Below are 16764 nucleotides of genomic sequence, written 5' to 3' on the forward strand. Positions count from 1 at the left end.
TGAATTTATATCACGCAACGCTGCGCAATGCTATCAGGAGCGCGAAGCACTACGTCATGTCCGTGTTACATGGCCTTAGAATTTAAACAACACTATGGTAAATCAGAAATATATTCAAATCGTTTATTCGATAAAAATAATATATGTTATTATTAATATATTTGGTAAGGAATCTTTTTTCATTTATTCTTTTTTTTATTTTTTTTTTATTATTAATTTAATTTCTAAATTAAATTAGCAGCTTTAATAATGTTTGTTCTTGTTGTTGTGGTTGCCTATGGTTACAAAGTAATATTGAATTTTAATAATGAACTATTTATATTTAATCTTAACTTTTGTAAGTAAAATAAAATTAATAAATTATATGTGTATGTAAAAACGAAAACTAAATCATTTGACTTCTTATTTCGAAAGACACGTCAAAAATGACAGAAAGAGAGAGGTATAATATTGTTGTAACTAAGCAATCGTTGATCGTTTATAAATGTAGATCCATTTACATTGCGTTAGTATGAGTAACATTCACACAAATGGTGTTTTAGTGTGCGTAAGATGAGACATGGAAGAAAAAAAAAAATTATATGATATTCAGGCTAGGTTGTGATATTTGACAAGGCTGTAAGTTTTTTTGAAGTTGAGTAATTTAAAGATTTATTTTTTTGTAAAAAAAAATAGTTTCCCGTACCGGGAATCGAACCCGAGCCTCCTGGGTGAAAGCCAGGTATCCTAGCCACTAGACCATACGGGAGATGACAAGATTTACAAAATTGTTATTGTATATATGAAATTAAATTCGTAATCGTTTTACTATGAATACTTTTGTCAGATCATATTATTTCCTTATTAAATTATCGCAAATACAATAAACATATTTTTAAATTGAATACAAATGATTGGCTTAAAAAATAATCTTCATATTCAATACATACATCATACATCTACATACACATACATCAATATCTTTGATGAAATCTATCCGTTATCATATAAATTTGATGCTATAGGTTGGCGGCCGAGCATATGGGCTAACTGATGGTAAGTGGTCACCATCGCCCAGAGACAATGGCACTGTATGAAATATTAATCATTCTTTATATCGCCAATGCGCCACCAGCCTTGGTAATTAAAATGTTTTGTCCCTTGTGCCTGTAGTTACACTGGCTCACTCACCCTTCAAGCCAGAACACAACAATACTGAGTACTGTTGTTTGTATATATCTGATGAGTGGGTGGTACCTACCCAGAAAGGTTGGGCACAAAGCCCTACCACCAAGTAACAGGTCACAGACATACTTTGTAATTACTTTATTTCTTTGTCTTTTTTCTAGTCGGTCCTTCTCGGTAGAATCTACTTCCCGAACCGGTGGTAGCTTTACATTTAATCTACTACTGTATATGCCTAATAAAGAATATTTTAATTTAGATTTTTGACACATTACAAAATATTAAGGTTAAAAATATTTACTAAAAACTGCCAACCCTATCTAAATTTTATAAAGGGTTCCGTCTTAATATCTCAATAGTATTCCAATAATAAACTGAAATGAATCTGAATAAGCCCCAACTACCTACACTCGTGTGAGATACGAAGTGAATTCTTACAGAATCGCGCGGCAGGTCGCATAAATCAAAATCAAAATAAACTTTATTCAAGTAGGCTTTTACAAGCACTTTGGAATCGTCATTTAACAAACTATTTAAAGTAAAGCTACCACCGGTTCGAAATGTAGATTCTACCGAGAAGAACCAAAGAAACAGAAAAGAAATAGCTCTGACATCCATAAGAATGACGGTCGAGACAAGATGAGCGTGAGATTACTTATGTAAGAATACAAAACAAAAAAATATACAAATAAGATTATATTCAGATCTATAACCGTGAGATTATATGAATTTAAGGCATTTAAACATTTCATATTTTTACAAAACCGATAATCAAATCCGAGCCTCCTGGGTGAAAACTAATTGTCCTAGCCACCTCCTGGCATCAGATCAATTCAATGGAATACTAAATAGGGATTAAAATAATACAACTGAAAACTAGATGGTGACAGCAAATTATTTCGGTTTGATATTTGTAACAGCCATGTGTATCTTCAATGAGCAGACTGAGGGCAGTTTTCACGGTCCGTAGTCACAGCACAGCATAATCGGTGACACCACATACAATAAATAATTCTAAAGCCTTAGCCGTAGGGTGTATAATTGAACGAGCTAATGTCGGATTAAGTGAACATACTTGACACGCAATTTAATATGATCACATGCATTTACTGGCTTTATGGGTATGTAACGTGAAATCATTCATAGAATGGTGAACCGGCATTATTAATTTTCGGATTTAGAATTATAATATGACTGTTTTGCATTACAACAAAACAGGTATTATATGTTGGAGAAAACACAGCAATGAAATGAAGAAGCAGTCCTTATGATTCTGTACATATTTCTTACTAGCATAGATAATAAATCTAGAATACCTTCTATTTCTGGCACCAGAGGGCGCCGTAAGAACTTTACCGCCATTGCAGCTGTCAAGCGTCATTGCAGTCTTCATCATCAGCAAGCTCTTTCATCATTGCTGTGTTTTCTCCAACATATAATACCTGTTTTGTTGTTATGCAAAACAGTCATATTACATGCCTTCGAAAACACAGCAATGAAATGAAGACCTGTTTGATATCTGCTGGTGATCAGAAATAACAAAACACAAGAATTCAACGTGAAAGCAAATTGTTAAATTAATACCAGGATTAAAATCAACTTTAAAACTTTTAATCATTTATAGTATTAATTTCTAATTAAGAGGAATCAATTTTAACAATTATCCTTATGTATCTAAAAGTTGGGAACCAAAGCCATCTATATCTTGTAGATACTACTGCTATATTAATAAAATAATAAAAGAAAGATAAAATAACATAATAAATCTTAGACTTAGAAACCTTCAAGGAAAGAGCGTACTCTTTCCTGAAAGGCCAGCAACGCACCTGCAAGCCCCCCGGTGTTGCAGATGTCCTTGGGCGGTGGTAGTCACTTTCCATCAGGTGAGCCTCCTGCTCGTTTACCACCTCTAATATAAAAAAAAAAAAATCTATCTAACATTAATAGGTATTATAATTAAACTGTCTAGATTAATTATCTATGTTAGTAAGAAAAGTTTACAGAATCATAAGGACTGCTTCTTCATTTCATCGCTGTGTTTTCGAAGGCATATAATAATACATTTTGAAGTTATATTTATAATTGAATTTGTGTAGCTTAGTACTTTGTGCAAGATCCTCTGGGTAAGTGCATGAGTAGGTTGTACTCATTATAATATTCTACCGCCGCACAGAAATACTCAGTATTGTTGAGTTCTGATTATAAGGTCAAGTGAGAGACTATAACTACAGGCACAACGGACGTAACATCTTAGTTCCCAAGGTTGGTGGCGCATTGGTGATGTAAGGAATGGTTAATATTTCCTACAGCGCCATTTTTTATGGGCGATGAGTACCACTTACATAATCAGCCTGTAAATTTCCCACTGCTGGGCTAAGGCCTCCTCTCCCGTTGAGGAGAAGGTATGGAGCATATTCCACCACGCTGCTCCAATGCGGGTTGGTGGAATACACATGTGGCAGAATTTCGTTGAAATTAGACACATGCAGGTTTCCTCACGATGTTTTCCTTCACCGCCGAGCACGAGATGAATTATAAACAAATTAAGCACATATAAAATTAAGTGGTGCCTGCCTGGGTTTGAACCCGAAATCATCGGTTAAGCTGCACGCGTTCTAACCACTGGGCCATCTCGGCTCACATTACCACTTACCAGGTATATATCAGGTAGCCCATTTACTCGTCCGTCTACCTATATATATCATATAAAAAAGAAAACGAACCCTTCTCCCCAATCTTACTCCCCAGAGAGACGAAACAATAAAAAGTAGCCTTCTTTCTAGGGTTAAGATTTCTCCGTAGCAAAAGATAGCTCCGTTTCATCAAAACCGGACGGACAGAATTACTTTCGCATTTATTAGTATGGATTCGTTACAAAAGCGTAAGGTCGTCGAACTTATCATTTGAACAATATTCCATTAAGTACATGTTTTGTTAGAAACCACACGATCAAGTTACCAAAATATTGGCAATCGCGAAAATCTTCTATACGGGCGGAAATTAAGAGGGGCGAACGAGCTTTCGATATAGAGCACTCGAACCGCATTCTGACTTTATTGGATATAACCGATTCAAACCAGTTTGAGCAGGTGCAAACTGGTTTTTAAAGATATCATTTTAAGGAGTTTTAAAGAACAAATTTTGAGTTACTTGTGGTAATAGCACTATGTATTTGCTCGAGTTAATAAAACTTTAACCACAAAGTAGCTTTTATATTTGTCTGAGTGTTATTATACAATTATATTTATAGTAAAAATATTTACTATAGCCGTCAAAGAATGATGATAAAGAATATCTTCACTTTCACGCTGAATACCCGACTCAGTTCCGCAGTACGTATACGCGGTAAGAAAAGTTAGACGATTAACTGATATTGAAACCACTCGTCTAGTATATTTTGGCTATTTCATAGTAATATGTCTGTTGTCGGAAAATCAAGTATTTAAAAAAACACGTGCCCGTAAATTATTGTTTAATAATTTTTAATAATTGAAAACTATTTGATTATTAAATTAATAATATTTAGTGAATTTTGAGATATTAAATTAGTTTGAAATATTTCACCGTCCATAAATAGGTGTTATATTGAGTGAATAGTGCCCCCACCCATTTTTTGTTATAAGGTATCGGGAGGATAGTTCGAGCCGTCGGAGCGATCGGACCTCCTCAGTTTGGAATAAATCGGAGCAGAATATTTCCTGAGTTTAATTTCATACCTTCGAGGATGATAGAAATCCAAACCCTGACATTTGTGACGTCAGCAATGTTGACGTAATTTTTTTTAAAACAAGCTGGGACAAGCTACTCCGTCATGGCATATTACTCTGGGGTAACGCTTCATATATTGAATGTAATTTTATTTTGCAAAAAAGAGCCGTCTGGTCTATTTTTAATCTTGAAGCTCGAAACTGACTTCGGGAAGTTTTTAACAAAGTAGGAATACTTACAGTTACGTCACAATATATTTACAACAATGTTATGTATATTAACAATAAGATTGATCAATTTTATAGAATCAGTGATAATAATAATAATAATTGTATAAGGATAACCTTATAATGCCAAGTTTCCGTCTCCGCAAGGTCAATAAATCCTTCCTGTGGCAAGATATCCATTTCTATAACTTTAACTAACATGACTGTATTTTTTGATGTTGAAAAAGAGTAACTACTGAGTTTCTTGCCGGTTCTTCGCGGTAGAATCTTCATTCCGAACCGGTGGTAGCTTTACTTTAAATAGTTGGTTAAATGACGATTCAAAAGTGCTTGTAAAAGGCTACTCGAATAAAGTATATATTGATTTTGATTTTATAATAAAATTCTACGGGTATTTTTAACGTTGCCGATTAATAAATTCAAATATTTTGTTAAGAAAACAATAAATAAGGTGTATAATTCAACACAAGATTATAATATACATTGACGATAAAAAGCGAGAGGTTAATACTTGTTGATTTTCAGGCAGGTCATATTATACATAAATTGTATTTACCTAACATAAAACAATGCTGCAAAAGAGTAACTACTGAATATATTGAAGGTTATTGTCGGTAGAATCTACATTCCGAATCGGTGGTAGCTTCATTATTAATATAGTTCTGTAAAATGACGTATCAAAAGTGCTTGTAAAAGCGTAATTGAATAAAATCTATTTTGATTTTGGTTCACAGCTCTCCTGTGGAGGCAACAAGTCAATGTATTATAATAATAATAATTAAAATATTGGACAACATCACATACATCACTCTGATCCCAATGTAAGTAGCTAAAGCACTTGTGTTAGAAAATCAGAAGTAACGAAGGTACCACAAACACTCAGAACCAAGACAACATAGAAAACTATGAACTTTTTCTACATCGACTCGGCCGGGAATCGAACCCGAGTGGCGTACCCATGAAAACCGGTGGACACACTACTCGACCACGGAGGTCGTCTTTTAATTAAGGTTTTTGTACTATTACATAATACGGTGTTTTAACTAATCAAACCGAATTAATTTGCGTGGAACATTATATTTATTATATGGTTGTCGGCGCTTCAAGCTATTCTTAGAGGGAATTGAGGAGGGAAGTGACGAGGTGGCTTGAAGTGGATGCCCTATTACTGACTATTCTAACAACGGAGAACCTTGCCGATCCATCTCGGTAGAATCATTCATACATTCCGAGCCGGACGTAGCCTCTCGTTTGATACAATTCTATAAAAAGACGATTCAAAATTGCTTGTGCCTACTTGAATAGAGCAATATTGATTTTGATAGCATTTTCCTCTGTACATTCCTTCTCAAAAAAACTTGCATCGGATCTATTTTATTGCACACATATTATACAAGATCGATTTTTTTATCATATAATAGATTTATACAATACGTTTCTCAATCTGTCTTTACGTTGGTCGGGGACAAAGGTCGATAAGGTCGCCACGCGATCTACACGTTCTAGAACTACGGAAACTTTTGTGAAATGAAGTAAAATTGTTAGACGACGAATGATATATATATATATAATTCGAATTATATTTAATACATATACATAACCTTGATATTAATAATACTGTTAGGTAATAAATAACAATCTATGTTACGAGATTGTGAATCAAGAATTATTTATAATATCCGATATATTATAAATATTTCTTCATTAGGTTACATAGTTAGTTAGTTTTTTTTATAATTTAAAGGCACAAGGGACATGACATCTTAGTTCCCAAGGTTGGTGGCGCATTGGTGATGTAAGGAATGGTTAATATTTCTTACAGCGCCATTGTCTATGGGCGGTGACACTTACCATCAAGTGGCCCATTTGCTCGTCCACCTACCGACACCATAAAAAAATATTGATATTCACCTCAATATAGGAACTATTATCTACCGAAGTATAATGCGTTAAATTGTAAGCCGTATGTTCACAATCTTTTGACAGTTAACAATCTCACGAGATCGATTATAATGTAACGGTACTTACAATTTTACAGTGACGTACGTACGCTTTTGTATAAATTGTGTAGTTATTTTATTATTATTGTTTTTAGGATATATACTCACCACGCTGCTCCAATTCGGTTGGTACCACATAGAACTGCATTAGTTCGACACATGCAGTTCTCACACGAAGTGTATTATTAACACAAGTGAAACCAGGGTTTGAACCGCAATATTGACCTACGAAAGCAATAACGCAGATCGATACACAAATCGTAAATACAAATAGATATCCCAAGTGAGAACCAAACCCGTGGGTAACATTTCGCCCTTGTTGTTACGAAACACGCGGCCCCGTGTATAAAAATCGTATTTGTCACTCACAATCATAACATAACCAGTTTGTGAGACGTTGTCAAATATTGTTTTATGACGACAGCAACGTATATTTCTCTGGGGCGTTCCCTCGTGATCGTTTATGTAAAAAAGATATTATAATGGTTTATTTTCTTGGTTTCAGGAATGACCTTTAAACTTTCGCCTGACAAATTACGGCTGCTAATTACAGAAACAAAACCGATTATTCGGTACGCCTTTCGTTCGGAAACAGTGATGTCATGATTTAAGTAATGTTTATATTGACGTTATTATTAATGCTCACCTTGTGGAGATTATGTCCTTCGACCGAATACGACGGATTTTTTTTAAAAGCATTTTTACACGGACGAGGAAATGGGCTACTTGATCACCACTGCCCATAGACATGATCGCCGTCTGAAATTACAACAATTTCTTACATAACCAATGAATATAATAAACTACTAAACTAGGGAACTGAGTTGTTGTCCCTTGTGCTTGTAGTTACAATACCTCAGTCACTTCAAACCGAAGCGCAAAAATACTAAGTATTGCTGCTTGACGGTAGAATTTATGGTGACTAGGTGCTATCTAACCAGATAGGCTTGTATAGAGCCCTCCAAGTGAATGTCAAATCTAATTTTGAAATTGGAACGTATCAACGTAACGTAACATAAAATTGGAAGTGTATCCCAGCCACAAGAGTACAAAAGCCAAATAAACAACATTTGACATCGATTAGACGCGATTTTTTTTTATATTAGCAGCCTGTAAATTTCCCACTGCTGGGCTAAGGCATCCTCTCCCTTTGAGGAGAAGGTTTTGAGCATATTCCACCACGCTGCTCCAATGCGGGTTGGTGGAATACACATGTGGCAGAATTTAGTTGAAATTAGACACATGCAGGTGTCCTCACGATGTTTTCATTCACCGCCGAGCACGAGATGAATTATAAACTCAAATTAAGCACATGAAAATTCAGTGGTGCATGCCTGGGTTTGAACCCAAAATCATCGGTTAAGATGCACGCGTTCTAACCACTGGGCCATCACGGTTCTTTGGAATGAGGTTTTGATCTTTTTTCTTTTTGATCTTTGATATTCCGTAGGGATTTGCTAAAAAATGGCGCTTTGAATGTCGACGAAAAGAGTGAAACTTTGGAAGTAAAATTAAAGTGCACATAAGTAATTAAATAGTCCATTGTAATGGACTATAGATTTCCAGTAATGCTATTGGCTATATCGGCTAAAAACTCTAATAAGTTACTATTAATAAAGGAATTTTAAAAAGATGAACAAAGCCAGGGACAATGACTTGTATAATAATCTACTTAACAAACATAGAAGAAATTTTCAAGTCGTTACGGAATCAACACTACAAAACGCCGTCGAGTGTAAATACGAACGATGTAGGGTAACCATGGCATACTACTGTTGAAGGATATTGTTTTTTTTTTAATTTTTTAAACATATATATATATATATATTATGTATCTGTTTCAGATGAATATACATCGATCGGTCAATGTGAAAACTTGCATATTCATGTATTTTTTTAATTAATTTTGTGATATTGTCGTTAAATTTCTATATTTAAAACTCAAATTTAATGTTGCTAAAATATAAAATTAATATTTATGCATTCTTTTGTAATTTTTTGTATTTTTTTTCATTTATCATTTCTAGATCATCGTGGGCATGTACTGCCTTGGATCCTAACACTGAAACCAACTTTGTATATAAGTTCTATGTATTGAACAGTGAGATTCTTTATTAATAATAAAGTTCTATAACCTGAAATGTCTCTGCAGCACAACACACAATTTCTACATTATCATATTACAAAAAATCGCATACTTGAAAGTTGATTTGTTGTACATTTAGATTTTCCTAAATTCATAGATACATATATATATAGTTAAAGTTATCTTAAATATTATGGTCGACTGCATTTAACCACAGTTGAAGCGTAAATAATACATATTTTTTATTCTGTTTCTCTAGTCCAGTTTTCAGTTTCCTAATCTGTAATATTTACTACTATTACCAGCTAAAACCGCGGCGTTATAAAACTAATTTTTAATAATATTAAATGAGTCAAACGTAAATGGGATTCTTATGTTTTGGAAAAAAGTAACTACTGAGTTTCTTGTCGGGTCTTTTCGGTAGAATCTACATATCGAATCGGTGGTAACTTTCAAATAAATGAGCCTAATTGAATCAAATCTATTTTGATTTGATGTTATGGCGGCTTAATATACAGGTTTTCTTTAACGCCAAGCAAAGGATGTAATTATGAAATGTTTTTTCATACGAGATATAACAATTTTGTCTTTTCGTTATTGATGGTCACCCCATCTCGTCTCCGGTGACTTCCCGAGTTCTGAAGTAACTACGTGACATGATGTGCTTGACAACCTTCCGTTTTTTTAACTCAAGGGAATGTATTCTTTAAATAAGATGCGTTACGGTATACATCTCCGTAACATTTTTCGATACGTTTGATAATAATAGCATTTATAAAGCGACAATTTATTACTGCGTAAATATTTTCACAAAACTCACTTGTTATGTTTATCGTTAAATGGATGTGATGTAAATAATATAGATGATTCATTATATATTCAAATAATAAATAAATTTTATAATTTTTGATTATCACACGAATAATACCGAATTTATCGATGCGACGTCCGTGGACGGTTTTAGTGTATTTATTTTTAACCTTTCTCGTTTTATCATTTATTGCCCAATGAAGCGGACGAGGAACAGCTAGTAAAATATTGACCACTGCTAGAAGACATAGGCTTCTCCGATGGCACCGCAATGAGCTCGATCTTCAGTTCTCAATTTCAGTCAGCCACTACATCTTTACTTCACCTAGCTTTAAAGTATCCTATGCATGTCAAGGCGTGGTATCCATTTCAGAATACGTTTGCTCCGATAAATGTCGGATCTGCTATATCTGTTCAGCTCACTGCCACTTCAGCTTACTAATCCTTTGGGCTATATGAGCTGAGATAGCCCAGTGGTTAGAACGCGTGCATTTTTACCCATGATTTCGGGTTCAAAATCAGGTAGGCACTACTGAATTTTCATGTGCTTAATTTATGTTTATAATTCATCTGTTGGTCGGCGGTGAAGGAAAACATCGTGAGGAAACCTGCATGTGCCTCATTTCAACGAAATTCTGCCATATGTGTATTCCACCAACCTGCATTGGAGCAGCGTGGTGGAATTTGCTCCAAACCTTCTCCTAAAAGGTAGAGGAGGCCTTAGCCCAGCAGTGGGAAATTTACAGGCTGTTAATGTAATGTTAATGTATATCGATAACTTTGGCTCTCCCAGTGGATCGCCATATTTGGAATTCGATGCTTAAGGAAAACTTCGAGTCCATTATCTTCATTTGATCAAAGTTAGTTAATTCATTTCCTTTTTATTTTGTTCTTAATGTAACCTACTGCACGTACACGTTGATGGAAGGAGACTTCATATACAAAGTGTTAAAAATTTTTTTTTTGTTTATATTGGAAAATTAATAGCTTCGAAGTTACATTCTTAAACAATTTTCTAAAATTTTTCTTAAATTTTACACAGTACAAAACATAGTCGCTTACTGCTGTCTGTTCCTGTGTATGCTTAGATCTTTAAAAACTTTTGTGATGCGGTTTTTTTTTTAATAGATAGAGTGACTTAAGAGCAAGGTTTATATGTATAATACATGCACAATATAGTAGAGAAACACTGATAATTTTAGAGGTTTCTGAAGTGATGTCGTAAATAAACACATTTTTTTTGCACTGGCTGAACCCTACGAGATAGATCAAAATAATATACTACAGTATTGTACACCTTAAAAAGGTCTACAAAAAGTTCGCGATGGTATGTGTCTATCACTTAGGGATATTTAATGGTTAGCGGACAGCATTTTCCCTTAAAGATGTCAATCGGTAGAAATATAAACCGTACATTAACTCACCGACTTAACAAAATAGACGCAATTATTCTAATTAATAAATAAATGAAGAGTTAATTGGAATAAAAGGAATAAAATCGAAGGCGAATATCGTTTCTCAGTGGTGTTTAGTAATCATTAAAAATTTTAAGTGACTGCGCTTTTGACATATTAACAAAAATACGGGACCTTACGCAGTACCGGAAAATTTCACTTTATAAATTCTTGTGCTCCGACTGCCTTTCATTTTATAATCTGTGCAAACAAAGATGAAATGTAAACGAGAAATAAAATACATAAATAACTGTATTATAATAATAATAGTAACGAATGGAGATAAAAACCTGGGATTTAATATTTATTTATATCTGTCGTACTTTAGTGACGTAGTCAGTGATTAAGATGATGCAAAAGAGTAATTATTGAGTTTCTTGCCGGTATTTCTCGCTAGAATCTACTTTCCGAGCCAGTGTTAGATATACATTTAATTCAACAGTGTTACATGACCATTCGAATTTAATATAGAATATTTTAATTTACATTTTAATAGTATATTACGATGTCAGGGCGTATTAGTCCGGCCCCGGGTGCTTCAAAGGGCACAGATAGTATAAAATATGTTTGTTCGCCGAAATTGGGATGTTTTAGAAACTTGTATTGTGAAGGCCCCGGGGCAGTAGACCCGGAAGCCCTACCCTGATACTGTACCACTCTATTGACTTTGTTTCATGCCCTTAAGGTTCTGGTGTCTGGAAGACATCGCTATATACATAGGTATAAAAACACCTTATTGTTCCTCGGAAATAATTCCTTGTTATTTATAATGTTAAATATATATTTATGATGTTATAAGATTAATATTATTAAGTATATAATACTTTAATTAGTACACGAAGATATATTATTAAAATTATATATAATTGTAAATAGCTTTAATAAAATCTAAATTAAAATTAAAAATGTAACATATTTGCTACAACCGTCTACCCACGAAGTACAATTACGCAAGTTATTTGAATTATCTATTGACTTTAATTATAGACATGTTGTTGTGCTATCTGTTGCACGAAAAGTGAAAAACGTATACGGCTATAATTACGTCCTCGATGTGTTTATAAATACTTCATTTTGCTTGGTGGTAGAGCTTTGTGCAAATCTGTTTAGGTAGATATTCTACCGCCAAACAGCAGTAGGTAGTATTGTTGTGTTCCGGTTTGAGTGAGTGAGCCAGTGTAACTACAGGCACAAAGGGCATGACATCTCAGTTGGCACATTGGCGATGTAAGGAATGGTTAATATTTCATACAGCGCCATTGTTTATGGGTGGTAGTGACCACTTACAAGCAGGTGGCCCATTTGCACGTCCGCCAAACTATATCATAAAAATATACAATCATTATTTTCTAATATTGACTGTGATATTTGTTTTTTAAACAAAAATATACACACATAAACACACAGGTAAATAGTTAGAGCCGAGATGGCCCAGTGGTTAGAACGCTTGCATCTTAACCGGTGAAGGAAAACATCGTGAGGAAACCTCCATGTGTCTAATTTCAACGAAATTCTGCCACATGTGAATATGCTCCAAATCTTCTCCTCAAAAAAGTAGAGGAGGCCTTAGCCCAGCAGTGGGAAATTTACAGGCTGCTAATGTAATGTAATGTAAATAGTTACTTTAGTTATTTTTCTTTTGTTTTCGAATACAATATTTCATTTATAACGTTAATGTGAGTGGTACCCCTTAAAAGAGGGAACAATCTTAACTTAATTCGCGTTTCCTAGTGATGTACTGCAAAAAAGATAGATAGAACTGTTTTTATTTAAAATCATTTAAATTCAATTCGCTATCGTATTACCAGTGAAAACCACACCCGCTCACTGGTTTAACACTCGTTCGCTAATTTATAGTGCATGCAATTCGATTTAAACATACTTAACTTTTTTATTATTATTATATGAGAATTGCCGTCAAAAACAACTTATATGCTAATTGCGCTTTCAATTATAGGCAATAACGGTTTATTTTTAAATTAACATGGTTATTTTTATTACTAACAGTATTTAAAACGGGATATTTACCACGAGACTCGTGAACAAGACATTCGTAGATAATGTCGAAATATCGAGCTCCACCAAATAAAAATAAAAAACATGGTAAATATCCCGTTTTAAATACTGTTAGTAATAACGGTATGCTCTAAAAATTGTGAAGGCTACGTAAATACAAAGATAATATACGATCAATCTCTATAATACACTTTTATTAAAAATTATACAATATAAAATTACAATAATTTATATTAATTCTCAAACAAAAAATCATTGTTCACTTAAAGATAAACTTAACTTTTATACTGTTAAATTAAATATTTATTTACAAAACATTCGACTTACGTAATATTATAATATTTCTTACGATGCCAATGTCTGCTTGCACTTGCTTAGTAAAAAATCCGCGCACGAAGGGTTCCGTACTATCTTTAAAAATGGTAAAAAAAATCAAGTATGCCTGTTGTATGAGCCTTCTCAAATCTTTATTTTATACTGTATTTGTTATTATAGCGGCAACATTATCTGTGAAAATTTCAAGTGTCTATCCATCATGGTTCATGAAAGTCTTAGATATAGGGTCCGTTTTACCCCTTGGGTACGGAACCCTAAAAGAGTATAATATTATACAAAAAATAAATAATTATAATTGTTATTAAAACAAGAAATCATTAATTAAATCTCGATTACAAATGGCACTCTATGTGCAGTCGTACGATCAGTACTTCAAGAATAATCTCGTAAGCCGATTCTGACTACTAACAGATTGTGGAATTATAACCGCATAGCCCTGAAATATCTATTTCTTATAGTAAGTACTAATATCATAGCAGGACTATGTTTGAAATTTGAGGAAATTGTTGTAGAGAATTATATCTACAATTGACCTCGTGTTTCTATGAATACTAGCAAGCTGAATTTTCGAGAACGTTTAATTTTATAAAATGTTGCAAAACCTATAATCCTAAGATATTTCTGTTTTATAACTTTCCTAAAAATTTCCAACTTTAGCGCGTAGAATGTTATTTATTCCATAAATACACGTTTGTGTGACCTTTATAATCTTCAACCGCGTATCAAATAATCTATGTTCTATTTGAGGCACCAATTAAAGATACGAGTTAATTTATGTTATTATTTATTTTTACTTATAGTGATTAAAATTTTAGTTTATATATAGAATAACTATTTCGACAAGCTCTTCATATCCCGTATGGTCTAGTGGCTAGGATACCTGGCTTTCACCCAGGAGGCTCGGGTTCGATTCCCGGTACGGGAAGATCACTTTTTTAAAAATGTTTTTTTTCATCATTTTTCTTTAAATGTGTAATTTAAAATTTAATTCAATATTTTTTTATTATCATATTGAAATAATATATCGTGCCAATTATGGCAACGTGCAGAACTACATAAAATGTGTTTTTGAAATAATTTTCGATCTCAAGTATTTAAATAAATTCAACATATTATTTGAATAGTATTTAATATTGAATGTTTTGTTCGGTAATTCAAGGTTGCCAGCCGGTTCGGTTCACACAAAACACAAATCTGAAATGCGTCGTATCCCACGCGGTCTGAACTGACCTTATAAAAAGTTGACAATGTTTGTCTTGCGATACCTTTATTTAAGATGATGATAATAAATAGTATAAAAATCCATTTATCATACAAGCCATTTATAAATATCAGCTAGAAATTAAAATACTATATTTTAATAAGAATTCAAATGCTTTAAATAATCTAATTGCTTCTAATAACTTATTTTAACTTTTACTTGGTGGTAGGGCTTTGTGCAAGCCCCTCTGGGTAGGTATCACCCACTCATCAGATATTCTACCGCTACGCAACAGTACTCAACAATGTTGTGTTTCGGTGTGAAGGGTGAGTGAGCCAGTGTAGCTACAGGCATAAGGGACATAACATCTTAGTTCCCAAGGGTAGTGGTGCATTGGCGATTTAAGAATTGGTTAATATTTCTTACAGCGCCATTGTCTATGCGTGGCAGTGACCACTTACCATCAGGTGGCCTATATGCTCGTCCACCAACCTAAGCCATAAAAAAATCTTAAGCATTTACTAGCTCAACGGAACCAACTAAAAAAATAATAGCCTTTCACGTGATTGATGCATCATGTGCAGAGAGAAAATTCATTGTATAAATACTTATAGCTACCCATGGCTTATAGCTAGCATCGCATGGGTGGAGTAATCGGCTACATGATCATAATAAACGATAAGAATACGAAAAAAAAAGTTCCGTGTACTTATTTACGCGCGTGAGAAGTTCTACTTCTTCTGAGTAATTAAAAAAAGTTTGAATTGCATGTAAATAATTAATTACGATAAAATAATAATCTACTTATTAATATGTTAGTCTGTCTGAATGTCTTTCGTCGGTTCTTCTCAAGGTATTTTCATTTCCGAACCGGTGCTATTGTTCAATTTGACAATAAATAAGTAATGCTTCTATATTGAATAAAGGAGTTTGAGTTATTAAATATAATTACTTTTTTCGCAACTACTAAACATTTACATTTTAATTTTGTAATGAAATAAACATCGTAAAATAAGATAAGTTGTGACGTTGTCTGTTTAGAGCGACGATTTTATTGGCGGTTTTGCGAGCAACTTCATCGTGTAGTTTTCATGGCACCCTGTGAACGCTAGTGAGAAGTATCTTTTGCTTTGGACCTAGGGTCTATTGGGACCGTACACAGAACAACTCGTCAGAATTTCAACGCATAGTGAACGAACATACGATGTAAAAGAAAAAAGGAGGCGTGTAATACATAAATTTAGGTAGAAGATATTATAGTCAAATAAAAATGTAATCTATTCGAATAGTATTTACTTAGAGTGAGTCTTTTTGTGCAAGTCCGACTGGGTGACGCGTTGGCGTCGTAAGATATGGTTCATATTTTTCGGTGATGACCACTTACCACGTTGCCAGTCCGCTTACCTACATTATAAAAGAGGCTCTTACCAACACTTTAGAATCGTCATTTAACAACACTGAAATAAATTAAAAGTTGCCGCTCGCGCCAGTCAGTAATGTAGACAACAGTATGATTTTTTGTGTCTGTGTGTATTTTTACTGGAAATTAGGAGTACGTTTACATTTGTAGTGTGTAAAGTATTTTACTCGTATTGAAAATGAATCGTTTGTATAAACTTAGTTTTATTGTTGTATTTATAATGATTGCGACACATTGTGAAATCCACGTTGAGTCATAACTTTATTGCACAACATTATGAAATTGAATTGAAATACTTACAAAATGTGATTAAAATTTTTATTGCATTTAAGGGTGAAATAG

At 33.6% G+C, this 16764-nt stretch overlaps 2 non-coding genes across 2 annotated transcripts; one reads left to right on the forward strand and one right to left on the reverse strand.

Moving 5' to 3' along the window:
- Positions 1–676: 676 nt before the first annotated feature.
- Positions 677–748, reverse strand: Trnae-uuc (transfer RNA glutamic acid (anticodon UUC)). The gene has a single exon. It is a non-coding gene; the product is annotated as a tRNA-Glu (tRNA).
- Positions 749–14654: 13906 nt separating this feature from the next.
- Positions 14655–14726, forward strand: Trnae-uuc (transfer RNA glutamic acid (anticodon UUC)). The gene has a single exon. It is a non-coding gene; the product is annotated as a tRNA-Glu (tRNA).
- Positions 14727–16764: the final 2038 nt, after the last annotated feature.

Source organism: Vanessa tameamea, chromosome 22 (assembly GCF_037043105.1).
Source record: "Vanessa tameamea isolate UH-Manoa-2023 chromosome 22, ilVanTame1 primary haplotype, whole genome shotgun sequence".
NCBI classification, from domain to species: Eukaryota; Metazoa; Arthropoda; class Insecta; order Lepidoptera; family Nymphalidae; genus Vanessa; species Vanessa tameamea.